Raw genomic sequence first — 20498 nt, forward strand, 5'->3', positions numbered from 1 at the left:
TCTGTCACAGGAGGTGAGACGAGCTTCTCTGAGGCTCAGCCCTGCTGAGGGCACAGGAAAGGCTCCCCGGGTGACCTTGATGAGTGTGGAGAACAAGCTTCCACCTCCAGCTTCCCAGAGGAGGGAGAGGCCAGAGAGCATGTTTCCAGTTCCAACAGGTCAAGCTGTACCTGTCTGTCTGACTCATCAGGTGGGGAGGCTTGCCCACACGCACGCACACACACACACTCTCACACTCACACTTCCTGGGCTCACATGAAGAAGGAGGGGATTCTTCATCCTGTTTCCATTGGGTCTCTTCAAGGACACTTCCTGATCCATGCCTTTCGGCCCATCTTCAGTCCCCACCTACTAACCAAAGAATGATTTGCACAGGCCGCTTCCTGCCTTTCTTACCCCATTCCTGGCCATGGCATAAAGATGGTGTGCATGGTCCTCTGAAGAAATCCCCATCTCTGAAGCTGGGCTCACCTGATGGTCTGCCTCGTGCAGCAGGGACAGGCTTGACCACTGGTGCGGAACAGTCTCTCTGCAGCCCTAACCGAGATGACCACTGCCTTGCGTGGCTTTGCAAAACATCCTCTGCAAGGCTTGGCTCTGGGAACGCCACCGACAGACACACACACACACACACACACACACTCTGCCACACACACACACACACACACACACACACTCTGCCACACACAGACACCGACACCCTGTGTAGGGATGCCAGATGACAGGGCAGCCTTCTGAGTCCAGAGAAGCATCTCTGAGCCACGACCTGCTGTTTCCCTGGCAACCGAGGCCTCAAAATAAACAGGATTCTGCTCAGACGGGCCAGTAGTCCATTTGGTTCAGCCATTTGCCCCTAGACAAACCACGCTAAAACAACACCCGGATAGTTGCTGCCACTGTCTGCTGTCTCAGCCTCCCTTCCCTGCTGGCCAATAGCTTCGCGTTCCTGGGCCTGCTGCTAGCTGTCCAGAGTGGGGAGCGCTTAGAGCTCTGTGTACGTTTCTGTGGGTGGTTGTCTAAAGACAGGTCCCCTCTGCTGATAAACAAGGCCAGGGAGAGACCTAAAGGCTGACATCTCAGCCCTCCCCCCACCCCCAACTGCCTCCCTGCCTCCCACACAGCCCCGTGGACTGGTAGCCGGCTCTGTGGCATGGTGTCTGGAGGCGGACCAGCAACCTGGTGTGCATGCCACGGCCCGTTCCCTCTCCCCACACAGAACTGCAGAGAGAGAGAGAGAGAGAGAGAGAGAGAGAGAGAGAGAGCGCGAGCGAGCGCCGGCTTGAGCCTGCCAGGGAAGCACTGCAGCGCAGTGACAGTGACAAACACAGCAGAGGACGCCAGGCGGATTCCCTTCCCCTCGGAGGGAGAGAGGCACAGCCCTCAGCCTGCAAGCCCTCAGGTAAGAATCAGGCTTCTGTTCTGGGGAGCAAGAGCAGGTTATATCCAAATGTGAGGGTGTGTGTGTGTGTGTGTGTGTGTGTGTGTGTCTCCGTCCGAGTGCAAGTATAAGGCTACATGGAGAGAAAAGATAAAAGGGGGAAATGAAGGCTGTAAGATGTTTTAAGCAAATACCACTGCAAAGAGCATGCCTGCAAGTGAGCACCCAGGGGCTCCCCTCTGGCTGGGTTTAACCGTGGAACAGACTGCTCTGGGGGGAGGGCCTGCAATGGCACCGGCATGCAAAAACAGCACTTGCAGTTCAGAGACTGTCAAAACGATCCTGCACCAGGCTGCCCCATTATCTCCGTCCCCCCACTCCGCTGCCAGGCCGATGACTGGAGGGGGCGGAATGTTCTCATTTACTTCAAGTGCTGGATGCAGCCCTTGTGGTTGGCAGAGTTGAAAGCTGTGGCCTTAGCGAGTGGCTGGCATTCTCCTGGTGTGTCACACTCACCCACTCGAGGAGCCTGGAAATTCAGCTGCCTCAGAAAGCTTGTCTACTGGGTGAGCACCTTAGACTGTAATCAACCTGTTCCTATAAAAACCTGGCTGACATGTAGGATTATCTGCATATATTTCGATAGGGTCGTATTCTGAGGGCCCCCCGGTCACCTGCATTACTTCTCACCTGGCCTTCTGATCTTCTTGGAAAATCACATCCTCATTTGAGATAGGCACTGGCAGAGAAGGAGCAGGAATGGCTAAGCCAGTGGGCACATTCTCTGGCACGTACGCCAAGCCACACCCACATCGCGATTACATGACCAAAGTATGCAAGGCTTCCAGACAGGAGCGCTTGAAAAATTCAGACCTCCGGGTGCTGTGGTGGGAATTCCAGGCATTTGGTCAAGTACACAGTTTTCAGAGACCCAAGAGGGCAGGCACCCACCTGATCCCACATCTCAGGTCCAAGAGCTCTCTCTGTGCCCCGGCAAAACGCAAGCACGGCACTTTCTCTCACTGTGTACATCCACCCCCACTGCTGTGCCTTCCTTTCTGCTTTGGTGACTAGCACTTTCCCTTCCCTTTGCTACAGGGATTGGATTGTTTATGAGTTCACTCCACAAACACCAGTGGGAGGACATGAGCGTCTGGGCGGAGGGCGAGCCAGGCTCTGCATGAGGATGAGCCAGCCTGAGGGTGGCAAAGGGCTGAAAAGAAATGGGCTTTGCAGAGTGGTGTCTGGTGAAGGGCTGGCCAGCTGTTTACTGGGGCCATTAGTGTGAACGAGTGTAGATTTTGGTTCAGACTGTGATTCATCGTCACAAATTCCCTTCTCCTTTGTTTTCTTTGTGTTGGTCATTGAGGGCTTCCTAGGAAAGTCCCCTTCTGAGATTGTGTATCTGAAGGAAGAACACCAGACCTGCTGCTGAGGGCAGCCGGCAGGCTGCCCTTTCTCTGCAGGGCCTGCTTTTATCACAGGAGTAGATGGATTTGCAAATGAAGTCCTTGATCAATGGTGAAGTTAATACACAAAAAATGAAGGGAGAAAACACTGAGTTTCTTGTAAACTCCCTCCTAAATCTGGTGTGCACTTACCCATATGTGGCTTGCCTGGTTCAAAAAAAGGATTTAAGGAAGCAGAATTCAGTTAAGTGGTTTGAGTTTATGGCAGCACCAACCATGACGATCATATTTTCAGTGACGATGGTGGATGGACACCCATACGCTCCTTCCACGCCTAGCAAAGGGACAGACAGACGTCTGATCCCAGGACAGAGTGTGTGCTTGTTCACTTTGCTGATAAGCATTCTGCGGATTCTGAATCAACTACTGAGGCTCATGGAGCAGCCAGCCCTGCAGTGCTAGCTACTGGGATGATGGATCCTGCAGAGTGGAAGGTCCTCATGAAACAGGCATGCCTGCCTGGCGAATGCAATATCCTCAGTTTAAGATATGGGAAAGATAATATTCAGTCATTTCTGCCACAGACATACCCTGGTTTAGGTAAATTTAACACCTATACATGACACATAAGTTGAATGGGAATGAGTATTTTTTCCTCAAGAAAGGATCTGCTAATCAACAAATATTTATTGAGTACTGACAAGGTGTCCCAACTCAAGATGTGACAGCACCAGCCCACTCAACCATAGAGAAGGGAAGGGACCTACCTGGGAGGGCAGGTAACAGAGAATGAGCTGGGCTGGCAGAATGTCCAACTCAGGTGCGAAGTGAAGGTGTCCAAGATATAGGAGTAAATACAAGCACCGGGCCAGTGGCCTACAGGGAGAGAAGAGGATGAGTGCGAATACTTATTACTTTGATTCCTAAATTTTATTATTTAAGAAAAGCAGCATAAAATAGTGACTGAATGTGTAGATTCTGCAGCCAGACTCTCTGAGGTTCAAATTTAGATTCTGACACTTATTAGTTCTGTGACCTCATGCTTCAGTTTCCTCATCTGCAAAATGGGGTAATAAAGTACCAACCTTGTTATTGAAAGGACCAAATAAGTAATGCTCTCAGCACAGTGCCTAGTTTGTAGTGATTACTGCCTATATGCTATTATTGTTTATTATTGTTATTACCAGAGGCCTGGTGCATGAAATTCATGCAGGGGTAGGGTCCCTAGGCCTGGCCGGTGATCAGGGCCTTCCAGCTGCCGTCTGGGGCCTCCCTTCATTCCACGCTGCCCCCTGGTGGTCAGCGCACATCATAGTGAGCAATTGGTCTCCCGGTCAAACTCCCATGGGGACAATTTGCACATTAGGCTTTATATATATATGTATATTATTGAAAGGTGAGCACTGAAAAGGCTGCCCACAGGTGGATTTGTTCCAAAGTCCAAAATGACACTCTGTGAGTGACCACTAGAGCCACATTTTGGGCAGCCTGGAGGTGCTATGGCTTTGTGTAGAGATTTGCTTGCATCTCTAAACATCCAGAAACAAAAGAACTTTGTGCTGATTACCAGCGTTTCTTGAGCCCTTATTTTGTGCCAAGCACTGTGTTTGGCTTTACGTGTATGACCTCACCAAATTCTCATTAACAACCCTATGAAATAGGGGTGTTGTCGCTGCAGGAATCGAGGCGTGGTGGGCTGGGCCATTTGCCTAGGGTCACACAGTTACCAAGTGGCAGAGCCACACCTCACACCAGGCTGTGTTCCTAACCGGTATGCCATCTGTATTCTGGGGGAATCACTGGAGGTGTCTTGAGAGGTAGGTGGAGTTTGGTGACAGGAATTCAAGAGCAGGTGATATCTGAAGATCTAGAAAGTAGGCCAGGATTTGAAGCTCTGCCTAGAGGTGCAGGACATCAGCTTGGCCCATGGGCAGAATCTCCACCTTGAGGACCTATGACCTTTGGGACCAGGTCTTCAGGAACAAGGCATGAATACAGGCAAGTTGGCCTCAGGTCCTCCTGAACTAGACAGTGATGGTGTCCAAGAAGAGAGGAAATGGTGCCTAACAAGAGACAGAGGCATAGAGGGTGCTGGGCCAGGACCCCTTATCCCTCAGGCCTAAGGTCGGAGGTCATCTTGAGCTAAGCCTGAGGTCAAGACTGGATGACTCCAATTGTGGAGAGAGGAGAAATAGACAATCCAGAACTTAGTGCCTGGGTGCAGTGAAGTTTACACTGATATAAAAGGCTTGACTTGCCAATGCAATCCCCGAAAGGAGAACATTCAAAATGTGATTTATAGAAATTTGTTTTATGCATAATTGCTCACGACCACTTCTTTGACTCCATCAGAAAGGCGCTCCCACCTTGCACTAGGGCTGTGTAGATGTGGGGGTTTCTAGTGGACAAGACTCACCTTTGCCCCTCTAGGACCTGTGGTCCACTCTGGGGGTTTTCAAACTTGAATCTGCATAAGAATCATAGGGGAGCTTGCTTAAAAATTAGGTTTCTGGGTCCTGCCATAGAAGTCCTAATTCAGCTGGGTTCCTGAAGGACCCAGGATTCTGCATTTCCTGGGTAGGGGGAGGTGTCTCTGATGCTTTGGTCCACAGACCACCATTGTGGACGCCCAGGTCTGACAGTTGTTCTGGTTCCCTTGTCTTCATTACTGTTAATGAGAACACAGAGTCGCGTGGCCTGAATACATAGCAGTTAGCCTCTTCGTTGTCATCACTTTTGTCCTGAATTACCACTTTTCTTGGACTAGGCCTCTACTTATAATAATAACAGTGACAGCACACCTACTGCATACTGAGGTATCATGTACCTGGGACAGCACTAAACCCTTCACATATGCTATCCTCTCATTCCATCTTCACAACCATCCCATGAGTTGGGTGCTGTTATTATCCACATTTTACACGGGAGGGGAAAGGTCCTATTGCTAGTGACTGGCGGATCTGGGATATGAACTCAGGACTGGCAGATTACCAAGGCGCAGGCACGCAGCCCCTAGGCTAGTCTATGAGAGTAGTTTTTGTTCTTTGTCCAGTCAACTCTTCTTTCTCACTTGTGGGTGTTCCTCTGGTTCACATTCCTAACTTGTCCACCCCAGTTCCCAGACGCCCATGCAATTTCTTCAGAAGATGATGTGTCCCTGTGCTTCCCTACCTTTACTTCATTCAGGAAGTCAAAAAGGATTGGGGCAATGGGCAGTGGAAGGTAGGTATTATGGGTTGAATGGTGTCCCCCTCAAATTCATGTTAAAGCCCTAACCCCGCACTATTTCCGAATGTGACCTTATTTGGAGATAAGAGGTAATCAAGCTTACATGAGACCTTTAGGGATGACTGGTGTCCGTATGAAAAGGGGAAATTGGGACACAGAAACTCCCATAGAGGGAAGGTGACGTGAAAAGATGCGGGAAGAAGATGGATCTGTGGTACTTGTTATGGCAGCCCCAGAAAACTACTACAGGAGGAACATGGGTTCCCTCTCTAGGCACTCTCTTTGGGGCGATGAAGTTGAAGGCCAACGCATTATGCCAAATTGTGGCAACTTTGCTTTTTCTTTAACTTTCAGTGCTTTTCTGTTGCCGTAAACAATGTTCTTTGGAGCTACAGGTAGGCCCAAGGCCTAGGAAGGAAGAAGGAATGAATAGAAAGAATGAAGAGGGAGGAAGGAAGGGCAAGTAAAGGAAAAAAAAAGAGGCAGGAGGAGGACGAGGAGAGAGAGTGGGGTCTGGGATACTTGAGGGCCATTAATGACCACTTCAGGTTCATTCAGCTCTTTTGCTGAATGAACCTGAAGTGGCACCTCCTGCATGCCAGGGAGCATGCTAAACTCTGGGCTGCAACAGAGACTGCATCTGTTAGTCCCAACCTAATGAAAGTTTGAGGCCAGATGGGGATGCCAACATGAATCACACAGTAATTCTCCTGAGTGGTCCATAGTAGATATGCAGAGGGCCCAGCCCAGTCAGGGGGTCTGAAAAGCTTTGGAGAGGAGGGTTGAGATCTGGAGGGTCAGCAGGCATCAACTGGGTGAGGGCAGACTGTTTCAGGTGGAGGGAAGAGCATGTGCAAAGGTTACATGGTGTGAGGAAGTGTGGCATCCCCAAGGAAGCAGGTGTGTGCGTGTATGTGTGTGTGGTGGAGGGGCAGGGGGGCGCGGGTAGTCAGGCGAGGGCCAGACCATGGCAGCTACAGGCCCCAGGACACCATGATCTGCTTAGTTATATTTATTCATGCTGAGAGATGAATAACTTGTTTCCAAAGAGGCCTCCTGGCAGCTTTCTCACCTTCTTGAAAGTCACCCCTCTTCTCCAAGGTGTGGCTGATGGCCATCGAAGGCAAAAAAGTGATGCCGAGAACCCAGCAGGGAGTCATTGATGTAGGATGTTCCAGCCCTCACACCCAGGGAGGCAGACAGAGGGCTTGCCTCCGCCCCCATCATCAGTCTGATGGGAATAGCAGAGACAGTTGGCATTGATTAATCAATGTGTGCGAAGTGCTACCCCGATACCTCTGGGGACATAAAGAGCTTCTAGAAAATCAGGCTCTTCTTGTCCTTCCTCAGAATTTCCATCAGAATTTAGAAACTGGCAACTGGTGGAAAGCTGAGAATGTTCCAGAATCACTCCCCGGAGTCCACACAGCAGGAGAACACCTCCCTGGTTAGGAGTCACAGGCAGAGTGGGCTCAGTTTCCTGGCCTGCAGTGATAGGTCAGTGTCCACAGGAGCCAGTGTTCCTCCTTAAAACCTCCAACCGAGGGTTTTTGTGTGTTTGTTTGTTGGTGTTTGAGGTGATAATGGAGATGCAGGTCGGCTTCAGAATAGCTCCTTCCCAAGGATAAACTCCCCACTGGGTTGGCCACACAAAACTTGGTGCCCTTCTCCCAGGTCGGTCCTGGATGTCTTTGCTGAGGGCTCAGGAAGCAGCAGCCAAGTTTGGAAAGAGAGCTGACAGGGGAGGCCAGGAATTCTTCCGACAGTTCCAGTTCTGACCCATCTCCCATTACCCTGTCATGATTTCAGAGTGACAGTGTGTGGGATGTATTGGCAGGACAGTATAGAGCTGAGAGCATGGGCCCTGGGGTAAGACTGGGTTCGAATTCTGACACTCAGTAGCTCCATAGCACTGGCCAAGTTGCAAAGCCTCTCCATTTCTATAAAATAGAGATACTAGGGCACCTGTATCCTAGGGTTGTTGACAGGAACAACCCTAGGATACAGGTGTGAGTTTATACAGGTGAAGTCTATAATGCGTGTACGTGTCATGTTATCAGTGTTAGATGCTCCTATCCCACAGCGTTGGTTTAAGAATTTAGTGAGATAAGACATGTAAAGCACCCAAAATATTTTAGTACACAATGCATAGCGCATAGTATTTTATCAATAAAGTAGTAATTATTATTACTACGGTCAAGCTTTGCAGTCTGGCTAAGGTTGTTTCGAAGCCTCCATATGAATGCATTTGAATAACAACAACAAAAAGATCCTGCAACATGAAGGTCACCCACTGCCCTGCTGTCCCTTGTTAGTCTCTTTTGTTCCAAAGGACATTGACCAGCCTGTGCTTTTCCAGCACTTAAAGTCCTCATGTCAGGAACCTGGAACTAGCAAAAAGCAAAAGCCCCTTAAAGAGTTAAAGCGCGGAGCAGACACAGGCTCCCTGTGCAGCAGCTTTAAATGCAGGCGTTTCCACCACCAGGTAAAGCAGCGTGAACTTCAGCGGGCTTCTCTCGCTGGGTTCAAAGGCTTGGGATTCCCACCCACCCATCCAGGAGGATGGGTGCAGCTCTTCAGGCTCTCACCCGGGCCCCAGCCCTGGGCTGTGAGTTTAAATCATTTGAAAACTGACTGTCGGGATGGGATGAAAGGGATGGCCGGCTGTGGGTTGTAGAAACTGCGCTGACATTTAGCATGCAGGCTGCACCGTGCTCCGCCCCTCCCCGAGTTACGTTGGGTGAGGAACTGGTCCTCTCGCGCTTTGGTTTCCTTCGCTAGGTAGAGTGGAGGGTGCCTTCCTAGGGGGTGGTTGTGGAGGTTCACCAGAGGTGGTGTGAAGGCTCCAGCTGTCTCTCTCAAGATACTTGTTTATTTCCTTCCCTCCCCTCCCCTCCCCACCCCTTCCCTTCCCTTTCCTGTGGCCCTCCTGACCATCACATAGCTGTGGATGTGGGGAGAACCTGGTGGTGACCGCTGGCTTAGAGGCTATGAATATTCCCTGCACCAGGTGACCATGAGCAGATCCCTTGGCTTCTAGAGCGGCACAGAGAGCTGCGTGGGAAGGGGTGCCTGTCCCAGTCTGGAGAGGGGATGCTGGCAGCCCCATACTCAGCTCTGCCCCTCCCTGCACCACCAGGGTCAGGCTCAGAATATGGGTTGTCACCTGGTGCTCACCTGTGTTGTCAGACCTCTTACTAAGTAAAGTGTGAAGGTTGATGGTCTCCCATCAAGGAGGTGAACCCATTCCCCCCATCTGACCCTTCCCAGGCGCCTCCCCACCTCCCAGTGAGGCCTGAGGGTTAAGCACACAGCTGGTTCTGGGTGGGTCCGAGTACAGGCAGTGCAAGTGGGGGAGAGCGTTTCCAAGGCGATGTCCCAGTTGTTTCTGGTGACCCATTGACCTGACCCTCCCCGCCTTGCACTGCCCCAGAACTGGGCCAAGCCCTTGGAAGGCGGCTACACCTTGGGATGTCTGGCTGGGGCCCTGCTGTGGTGGGAGGTTTGGATCCCACGCTGAGATGGACCCTGGGGAAGGTCAGGGCAGGCTGAGCCAAATCAGGCCGCGTCACCTCTGTTACCTCCAGGCCTCTCCCTCTTCGTCTGACAGCATGGCAGTCAGATGTCGGTGCAGAGGCCCCTGTTTTAGGAATTGTAAAGAACACCTTAAAAAGCAACAACAACCTCTAAGCACATCTGACATTTGTCAGACAATCGCAGCCCCAAGTCAGTATTTTCCCCCTTAGTCAGGTTCCTTTCCCTTCCTGGCCAGTCCCACATCCTGCTGGGCCTGCGTTGGCCGCTCGTGTTTCTCATTACCTCTCTCCCCTCTTCTTTAAAGGCTTCCCACTCCAGCCAGGGGTTTTATTTTTAAACTTGCACAGTAATGCTAGGGCTGAGCAGGACACACTGCCCACACTCACAGGAAACTGGGCAGCCTGGAAAAGTAGCCCCCTTTTCGAAGACTTCCTTTCTCCCTCCCTCTCTTCCTTTCATATTTATTGGGCACCTTCTCCTTGAGGGGCCCTGCCCTGAGGACAAAAACAAAGGACAGATATGGTCCTTGCCCTAGAGGAGCTTACATTCTACTGGGGGCAGTGGAGAGGGGCCAAAGCGCGCGCGCGCACACACACTCACTCACACACACACTCACACACTCACTCACACACATACTCACACACACACACTCACACACACACACACTCACACACACACACACACACACACTCACACACGCACACACACACACACGAAGTAGGCCAACACGTAAATAAAATAAGTAGAACTTGTGATAAGATCTAGTCTATAAAGGTAACAAACAAGGCACTGGAACAAGAGAAGCTGTTAGAAATAGGTGGAGAGAGAAAACCTCTCTAAGGTGACACAGACTGAAGACCAGGATAATGAGGGTGCCCTGCCTGCAGAGAGGAGGGGTGCAGACGATCTTTGTGGAGGGAAGAACATGTGACAAGGCCCTGACGTGGACATGGGTATATGTACTGGAATCCAACAGAAGGCAGGATACCTCAAGTAGAGTGGGGTGGGGGGTGTCAAGATGGGGGTGAAGAGGTGTGCAAAGAGTTTGGAATGTGTTCTGAGTGCAGTGAAAAGCCATTGGGGGATTAGAATCCAGAGGGGACACGCAAGGATTGACATGTGAAGACCCTCATTTGGTCTCGAGCAGAGGGTTGACTCTAAGAGGTCAGGAGGATGGCAGAGACCTGAGTTGGGAGGCCTTGGAGTCATGCAGAAAGGAGGTGATGGTGACGGAGGCTGGAGGAAGCAGGGCCACAACTAGAAACAGGCTGGCTCTTCCAGGAATTCGCCTGCTATTAGACATTCTCCTTCCAAAGAGCTCATAGCACAGTATCTCACGCTTATAAACAGAATAGAACACTCAGGCCCAGAGTTATAGCATTGGCCAGTATAAGCAATAGAGTGTAGCTATCCTATTGCCTGGAACTAGTCATGTTTATTAGGTTTCCAAACACAATTAAGATCTTTATCCAACGTTGGCTCCCCAGATTTTCTAAAGGTGCATAAACACTCCCCTCTCTCTTTGAACCATGGCAGCTCTCTCTGTCCTTTATGGCTTTGGCTGGGGTATGAAGCCAAATGGCTGTGACTGAGTCATCTCACCTACGTGCAAAACTCACAGGTGACTGTATGTGCCTGAATGACCTGAACAGTGGTCCCTGCTCTCCAAGAGAAATACAACTGTGCTATTGCTCTTCCGAAGGAAGGAGATAGAACATGAACTAGTCCAACAATGTAGCCATTCTACATAGAGTAATAATAATGATGATGATGATGATGATAATAATAGCTAATATTGTTGTGTACTTTGAGGCACTTTACTTGAAGTAATTCATTTAATCCTCGAAAAAACTGATAAGGTAGGTACCACTCTTAATCCTTTTTACTGATGTCAGAGCTGAGGCTGTGAGGGAAGTCAATGATATCAGTGGTGAAAGAGGCGAAGTCAGTTGGCCTTCACTGGAGGGACACCTCATTATGTACCAGGCTCGGCTGCTGTCTGCTTTCATCACTTCTGTGTTTTTAAACCTGCACAGAAAAGACCTGAAGGAGATCATCCAACATGTGAGCAGAGCAGAGATATGTTTTAGTTTTTTTAATGTTTTGACTACATGGTGCTTGGTACATAGTAGATATTGAAAAACGATTTGTTTAATGACATTGTTGAGTTAATGAATATGTGTTACTTAAAAATTATTTTACATACTTAAGTAATATTTCATTATAGGAAATGTAAGCAATAATGAAAATAAAATTTAAGAAATTTAAAAAAAATGAAAATTTATCCATCATCCAGAGATAATCGTTGTTAAAATGGCAATATTGATGTCTTTCCAGTTATTCCTCTTGTGTTTATGTCTGTCTGTCTGTCTCCCTCCCTATCTATGCATGTGTGTGTGTATACAAAAAAAGTGGAATCATACTGTATTTATAGACTTTAACTTACTTCCTCACTTAGCAGTATGTCATGGGTGGGCTCCATTCTTCTAAAAATTCTTCTAAGAAATTTTAATGGTGGCAGCACATTCATCTATAATGTATTTAGTAAGTCCTCTATTATTAGATATTCAGTTTGTAGTCACTATCTATAATAATAAAAGTGTAATATGCTAATTAGACCAGACGTTTTTCCGGATGTCCTTCTGGACAATCTTCTGGATGAAACTGGGACTTTTAGGGAAGCCCAGGTCCCAGGTGCCAGTAGGAAGCTGGTGCCAGCAGCCAGGGGAAGGAAGGCCTACTCTTGCACGGATTTTGTGCATCGGGCCTCTAGTTATTAATAATGCTGTATTGAATATCCTTCTCAAATCATTTATGCATAGTTATATCACTATCAAAGACAAAAGAACATTAAACAATATACTGAAATACAAAAAGGAGAAAGACACTTAATTTTAGGGTTCTTTTGGGTAGGCCAACTGGCATGTTTCTTGCATGTATCCTTCAGTATCACTTACATCTTAAGAGATGTCATTTAGAGTACTTCCCATTTTCCCAGCTCCTTGTCATTCCCCATCTTTCAAATATATTTTTGGTGCAATTCTACCACAATGGAAGTGAGTTAAGAAAAAGCTCAGTTGTGGCTGAAATATGGGTCTTGAAGTTATACAACTGGGTTTAAATTCCAATCCTACCTCTAAGCCAGTGGTTCTCAACCTTTCTAATGCCGCGACCCTTTAATACAGTTCCTCATGTTGTGGTGACCCCCAACCATAAAATTATTTTCGTTGCTACTTCATAACTGTAATTTTGCTACTGTTAATGAATTGTAATGTAAATATCTGTATTTTCCGATGGTCTTAGGTGTGGGTTCTCATAATAGTAGCAAAATTACAGTTATGAAGTAGCAACGAAAATAATTTTATGGTTGGGGGTCACCACAACATGAGGAACTGTATTAAAGGGTCGTGGCATTAGAACGGTTGAGAACCACTGCTGAGTGTGTGAGCACAGGCAAGTTCATTTTTCTGAGCCTCAGTTTCCCCATGTGTAAATGGCACATGCCTCAGAGGATGTAATGAGGTGAAAACCTTACAGCTCTCCTGAGTATGTGCCCAGCACGGAACAAATGCTCAGAAACATTGGTTACTATTACTATGAAGGTGAAGGGAGACTTCCTCACAAGCACAGTTGAACAACTCCCTCCCAACCTAGCTGCGGGGTCTAAGGAAAATGAATTTAAAAATCACTCAACATATGCTCTGGCTATATTACCTTTGTGTGTGTGCGTTGAAGTCTAAAGTGTTAAAAAAACCAATTAAGTCTTTTTTTCCTTTCTTGCCAAGAACCAGGTTTGTTGGAGTAGAGAGACTATATTTAAATTCTTTTGTTCACAGCTGCATAAGAAATGTAGCCTTTCTTTCCATTTAGCCAGCTGTGTTTTATAACTGTCTACCCTAAAATAAAAACAAAGCAGGCAAAGAAAGCAGGACTGTCTACATCAATTCTAAATTGCTCTCAGTTTTATATAACAAAGTAAAAAATATATAACCCTGAAAACAGAGACCACAGAAGAAACTAATCTGACACATGTAGCATATGCCGTTTGTTAACACAGATTCCCTACTGATGCATAGTAGGTGCTCATTGAACCATGTTGACTACATTTCTTGAATATATGTTTTCCTTACAAACAGCAGGCTGGTGAGAAATAAATCAGTATATTCATTTAATCTAAATACTGTCGGGGCCTGTTCAGAGGGTCAGAAAAATATGTTAGATGATTACGTGACCAGATGCTTTTTGAGTTTGTAAGTTGAGTGTTGGGAAACTTTTCCCTCCTAATTCATGGCTCTTGAAACATGTGTATGATCTTAGTGGAACTGTGTAGGGATTTCTCTAAACTGCCATCATGGGGAGCCTATATGAGAAAGTACTTCTGACGGCCAGGCCAGGTTTTTCCATTTCTGTCTAACTCCAGAAAATGTCCAGAAAAATCTGAGTATATGTGTAACAGTGTATAAAAATGGCTCTAAAAAATCACAGATAACATGTCATTGTAAGGCAACCCAGCACTGGCACCTGTGAATGCCAGGTGGCACACGAAGAGCTCTACTTGAGCTGCTTTGTTGCATCCTTATACCCTACACGTGGGGCAGGCAGTGCCACTGGCCTCATTTTACAGATGGAGTCCTTGAAACTCAGAGAGGAGAACTGACTTTCTGGACTTATGTCCAGGAAGCCTGACGTCAGAGCCCACGCTTTTGACCACAACTCCCCATTTATTTCCTTACTGTGTCTCGGAAGGCCCCTTGTACTGGACGTCCTTAATAGGGGTGGCTCAATGGAGTAATGCGGACAATGAAGCCCAGACCAGGCTCCTCAAGGTCATACTGCAAATCGCAATTGCTGAGAGGTGGCTGCTTGTTTCCTTACACAGATTAACTAGGAAACAGAGGCACTTTTCAAAAGAAAGCTGACCATGTCAGGCTGAGTCAGTGGCAAAGGATTAGATGGAGGCTAGTTGAATCCAGATTAATGTAATCTGATTTGATCTGGGTGGTGACGTGCCTCAAGCACACCACCCTGTTGGACCAGGCGTCCAAAGCAGAAAACTTTGCTTTCGCACACAGCCACTGCCTCTGCCTGAGCCTGCGAGGAGCTAGTTAATGAGGAGAACACCCTCTCTCCGCCTCCCTGGACTGGACCCATTCATTTCCTTAAGGAAGGAAAGTGGTGTGGAGCCCAGGCCCTCCCCCTGGGCCTGCCCTGCTCTGCTCCAGACAGACCTGCCTTTGTGAGCTCAGGTGGGCAGGACCTCTGTGACAGCCCAAGGAGGTAGGAGAGAGCCAGAGGAAAGAGCTGAGATGGGAAGGTTGGCAAAGAGAAAGGGCTGGCTGCCCAAGGGGCTCTACCCAGGCAGCCACCACCAGGCCAGCCAGGGTGCTTCCTCCATTCCTTTCTGGGCATGAACGAGGCAGGAGCCATGCCCAGAGAGCCTGTAGGAGTGATGGCCAGGTTCCAAAGCCTGACCGCATCAGGCACTTTGACCTTCCAGAGACCCCCAAAAGAACACATCCGTAGTGTGGAACAGTTGGTAGTGGGAGAATGCCCACGCCTGCCATCTGATTGCTTCTCCCCAGCGACTCAGGAGGGACAAGGAAGGGTGGCCTTTTCTCTCTTCATTTCTTCACTTGCCTGGAGTTTGGCTTGTCTTGTGATCATGTAGATATCTTTATATGCCACCTTGTCCTCCATATCCTGGCTTAAATTCCCCATGTTATTTTCTGAATAGGTCAGAGGACATACAGACAGGCAGATGGACAGACCGATAATTAAATAATTGCAGGGGATCTTGTCTAACACGCTGCGCTTTCTACCGTCTGATTTAACGGTGCCACGCTGTTGCTGCTTTTCATGAAACCTTACACCACCCCATCCAGCACTTTGCATCATGTCCTCAAGATTTTTAGGTGAGCAGAAATGAGTTTTGAGAGGCAGAGAGTTTTTGGCATGTTCCTTCGGCCATGAGAGTCACTCTGTTGTGTTACAAATCCAGTGACAAGTCCTATTTCCACATCCTCCCCAAGGGGCAGGGCCCAGATGCTGCTCCTGATCCACCCACGTGACACCAGACCTTGAAGGTGAGCCAGCAAAGTTACAGATGAAAGTCTGGGTTCTGCTGACACTGGGCTTGATGTGGCAAGGCAGGACAGTTATGAAAGGTGGGTTGCAGAAGGGGGGTCTCACCTCAGAAAAGAAAGGTTTGCCAGAGAGCCAACCTGGGGAAAAGTCGGGAGCTTCATCTTCGGTGCTCACAAAATGGTGAATACGATTGACGCTCAAGGATGGACTTGGCAAAACCCATTTACCCATGGGACTCTGCAGTTTCCCCAAGAAAAGCCTGTCGCCTGTGTGCTGTGCTTGCCAAGGAAGGCTGGGCAATGCTCTCAGGACCCCGGAGAGCTTTGGGAGGGAAAGACCAGGGGAATCTGAAGAAATGGTGAGGCTGTGGGTGTGTGAGTCGTTAATGTTACAAACAGAAAGCTTGATTGATTTTGACACACAGACTTATTAGGTAGAGGTAAGAGGCTTTGAGAGAAACATGCTGTTTGCATTTAGGTCACGTATGTGTACTGGGGACTCCAGCAAGAACAGAGGCAGAGGTTGGGGGGAGCGATCAAAGGCACCAGAGGAGACAGGAAGATGAAGGGACAGAGCAAAGCCTTGTTGAGGGGAGGTCTTGGGACATTAGTTGCTTGAGAAAACCTCAGGCAGGGTTTGTGGTGGCCTTTTCCAGGGGCAGCAGCCAACCTTCTTTCCAAGGTAAATAGTTCCCGACGGAAAGTGTCCAGAGTCCTGAGGAGGAGAGTGCTGGGCAGATGGAAAGCTGCTCAGAAAGGAGGGTGGCAGGGCAGAGGTGGGGAGGTAATGGGTGGGGAATGGGGAGGGGCTCAAGGGGAGGCAGGCGAGGCTGCAGTCCTAGACACCAATGAGCTCACGAGGGTTCATTTGGGTTCTCAGGTCCCTCCCCATTGAGAATCAGAGGTGGATATTTTATAGTGGGGCTCTGAGGTGCCTCAGGAATAATAATACCCCTCTTTAGGAAACGTCATCTTGTTATGTAATCTTGTATCATCCTCATTTAATGTTTATACAATGCAGCACCATGCTAAGTAAGCAATTTACATAACTTTATCTCATTTATCTTCACAATAACCCTATGAGTTGTTATCCCCCTTGTGGAGGAGAGGAAAATGAGGTTCTAAGAGAAAAACATGCCTTACCTAGCTCAGGTCTCATGGCAAGTAGTAGCTGAGTCAAGACTTGCCCTCAGTGGGGTTGACTCCAGGGCCCAGGCTCCTGTGCCCCAGAGAAAAGGCCCAACCAGCCTAAAGAGCAGAAGGAAACCCCAGACATGAGCCAGGAATCTAGCACAGGAAACACAACCACACAACACCTCAGCTGCCACTTACTGGATGTCTACTTCCATATTTTATCAAATCTAAGACACCATAAATTGTAAGATATGTAAGATACACCATTATTTTATGTACCACTAAGAAAAAAAATGCTGTGCATCCTGGTTTTAGAGATGTTAAAATACCAAAAGAAAATTGCCTCTGAAGCTTGGTGAAATATTTTAAGTGCTATTCTGTGCCAAGAGGTCTGCCTCTACAATCTCATTTCCTCTCAACAACAGCCCTTTCTCATCACCCCCACAATACAGATGAGGACACAGGGCTCAGAGCAGCAGAGCCTATGCCCGAGGTCAATGATACAGAGCTAGAGAGCTGCGAGCCTGGATCTGTCCTCGGCAACCTCCTGCACCAAAATTCCTGTCCTTAACCACGTTGCCATTGAAAGAGATGAGAGGACACCTTTGTCATTTGTTCCTTTTGGTGGACAGCCAGCTGGGCCAAGCAGAAACACAATGGAGGCACCTGACTTCCAGAGAAAACAAACCTTGCCTTGTTCCTCTTCACAGCCTTATCTGTGACTGGGTTCACTCTGAGTCTCAAGCTCCCCGTGAACTCCGAGGATGCATCTTCAGGTTACAAGTTCAGAATGATCTTTTCAGCTCTGCCCATTCATTTCCTAATTCATAAGCTTCTTCTGACCCATTTCTCCCCTTTTCCAAACTGTAGTTGGTGATTTGTGCCAGATTTTGTAACATCATCCTTGACCCTGAACTTTCTTCTCCCACATCTTCCTTGCCTCCTCCCATGTCTTAACACTTTGGCTCCACCCTGGCTTGTTCAAGAACCGTCTTTGTGTATTAATCACTTCCCAGCCCTATTTCACTCTTCTTCCTCATCAAAGTTCTTCTAGCATCCTTGCGGGTTAAAATAAAAGTAAGAGGCAAACAAGGTGGGACAGGGAGGTTGTATGTGTGGGAAAAGCCAACTAGACAAGTTTTCTTGCTTTAATTTTTAACCTCAAGATCTCCATCCTCCACTGTGGGCTCTGTATCTACAAGCTGGCCTCTTAGTTTCCAATTTATGTCATCATCGCATATCCCCTCGCCCTCTGTCTTGACTTCTTGGCTATCCTTCCCATAGTTTTCCATTGTGAAGAAGGCAGTTGTACTTAACAAAACCTTCCTCATCTCTTGGAAACACCCTTGCTCCCTCCCCTCCCAGCCACTGAGTCACTCTTTCCCTTCACATCTCTTCTCAAAGACTTCCCAGCACTGGAGATGAAGGATGGGACTTGGCACTTTCCTCTTTCCCAATATTACTCTCCACTTCAATGGGAAATTAAAATCACAGCTTGGAAATGCCTCTTAAAGGGCAAACTTATTCTATTGGAACAGGCCCACTCTCTTTTTTCCCCCATGACCCTTCTTCTCACTCCTCTTCTATCCATCACAATCTCTCTTCCTTTTCTTTGCATGACTGTCTCAATTCAGCCTAACTTCCCACAAAGCCTCACTAAGGGGAACTTTGACAAAATTCCCACTTTCAGTATCTGTAAACCCTATTGGATGTTTCTTTTCAGTGTTTGATCTAAGTGCTGACAAGCTCAGTACAGATTTCTTTGCTCTAAGTTCCCCCAGGGCAGATATGTCTGCCTCACTCATTCACTCCTTACACGGCAAGGCCATTGTCATAAAGATATGCTCTGTGAATGAATGACTAGCAGGCATTGCTGGGCTTTTGTGTCTCTTTGGGATGAGAGCTCCATGAAGGCACCCATCCAACAAATATTTACTGAGACCCTACTGTGTGCCAGCCCCTCAGATAAGCATGACAGAATAATAAACAAAACAAAAATTCAAGCTCTCTTGGAGCTTACCTTCTCCTACAAAATGACTGTGTAAAAAAATTATTAAATTGATGTCTAGTCTTGGATTCTAAGTGTGTTGAAGAAAACCTTGAAATGACTGAAAGTTGAATTCATATTTGTCCTAGAAGCGCTAAGGAACTGGAAAGAAGAGTTGGTTAGAGAATGAGATGAGAACATTTTTAAGAGCTTTACTGAGATATAATGTACATATCATACAATTCACCCATTTAAAGTGTATAATTCAATGGGCTTTAATATATTCAGAGTTGTACAACTATTGCCACTATCTTTTCTCAGGACATTTTCATCACGCTAAAAAACCCACACCCTCTAAGTAGTCATATCTCATTCTCTCCTCTCCCAGCCCCTGGCAACCACTAATTTACTTTCTGTCTCTATGGATTTGCCTATTCTGGATGTTTTATATAAATTAATCATATAATATGTAGTATTTTGTTACCAGCTTCATTTACTTAGCATAATGTTTTCAAGGTTCATCCATGCTGTAGCATGTTCTTCGTACTTCATTCTTTTTTATAGCTGAGTAATATTCCATTGTATGGCTATACCACATTTTGTTTATCCATTGGTGGACATTTGAGTTGTTTCCACCCTTTGGCTATTATGAATACTGTTGCTATGAACATTAGTGCACACATTTTTGTATGATATGTTTTCATTTTTCTAGGGTCTATCCATACGACTGGGTTTGTTGGGTCATATGTAACTCTATGAATAATCATTTGAGGAACTCCAAAACTATTTTCAAAAGTGGCTTCACCAATTTTACATTACCATCAGCAATTTGAGGACTCTGATTTCCCTACATCCTTGCCAACACTTGTTATTATCCATCTTTTGATTATAGCCATCCTAGTAGATGTGAAATGATTTCTCACAGTTGATCTGCATTTTTCTGATGGATAATGATGCTAAACATCTTTTCATGTACAGATGACAACATCCGTATTATGCCTTATTCCCAGACAGTGCCTGCATATCATAACCATTGTTGAATGAACATAACCAAGAATGAAGCCAAGAAACGTGCCTGGAAGGACATTGGTTTTATTAGCTATGACAGGCCTGGAAAGGGAATGGTTGTATGAGAGAGAATATTCTGCAAATATGAAGCAATGTATTTTGATCCCTCCCACTCTATCCTGCTGCCTTTAAACCATGTTCCATTTGGAGCCTTCCTTCCTAGAGGCTGGGCCAAGAGGCCTGTTGCCTGGAGCCTGAAAAGGAAGGGGAACATAGAATAAAGAGAGAGGACAGTTGGCTCAACCACCCAGATTTGCAGAGATTTGCGAAATTGCTTGAGCTCCCCTTTAGCATAGTGAGGGCGAATCTGGCAGACAGACTGTGCAGTTTCTACCACTGTGTGGGGGCATTTGAGGGCAGGGCAGCTGGCCTTACAACATGGGGAGTCCCAGAGAGTCGAGAGGGTGGATGGATGTGATCTGGTAGCAAGTGGGTGTAGTTTGCACTCAGGGGTTCCTACTGTTCCTGTGTGATGCGGATGCTGAGACAAGAGCCAGAGGCCAGAGGCAGACCTGGGAGGAGGCAGAGATGCAGTGAGGCCCACAGCCAGCAAATGCTGGTCAGCCAAGGAGCCGCCCTGGGCCCTGACCAAGCCATGAGAGACCAGGACCTCAACTTGAGCCATGAAGGCTGCGATTTGCAGTCAAGGGCTCCACACCAAGACCTTGGGCCCC

The 20498-nt window shown here is 47.5% G+C and overlaps 1 protein-coding gene and 1 long non-coding RNA gene across 3 annotated transcripts in view; one reads left to right on the top strand and one right to left on the bottom strand.

The window, feature by feature from the left end:
* FGF1 (fibroblast growth factor 1) overlaps nucleotides 1–20498 on the top strand; it is a 95301-nt gene that overhangs the window by 10471 nt on the left and 64332 nt on the right. Inside the window, exon 1 of one of the 2 annotated variants that reach the window (XM_080677055.1) lies at nucleotides 985–1399. The exons of the other annotated variant lie outside the window; for it this stretch is intronic. The gene's annotated coding sequence lies outside the window, so the exon portion shown is untranslated. Of the gene's footprint in view, nucleotides 1–984; nucleotides 1400–20498 lie in introns of those variants that run through there. 2 annotated transcript variants of the gene reach the window in all.
* The window catches only part of LOC308252421, a 320170-nt gene continuing 303262 nt past the window's right edge, over nucleotides 3591–20498 (bottom strand). Inside the window, exon 5 of the long non-coding RNA XR_013961034.1 lies at nucleotides 3591–3663. This is a non-coding gene — a long non-coding RNA (uncharacterized lncRNA). The remainder of the gene's footprint in view (nucleotides 3664–20498) is intronic.

Source organism: Plecotus auritus, assembly GCF_963455305.1.
Source record: "Plecotus auritus genome assembly, chromosome: 6".
Classification (NCBI taxonomy): Eukaryota; Metazoa; Chordata; class Mammalia; order Chiroptera; family Vespertilionidae; genus Plecotus; species Plecotus auritus.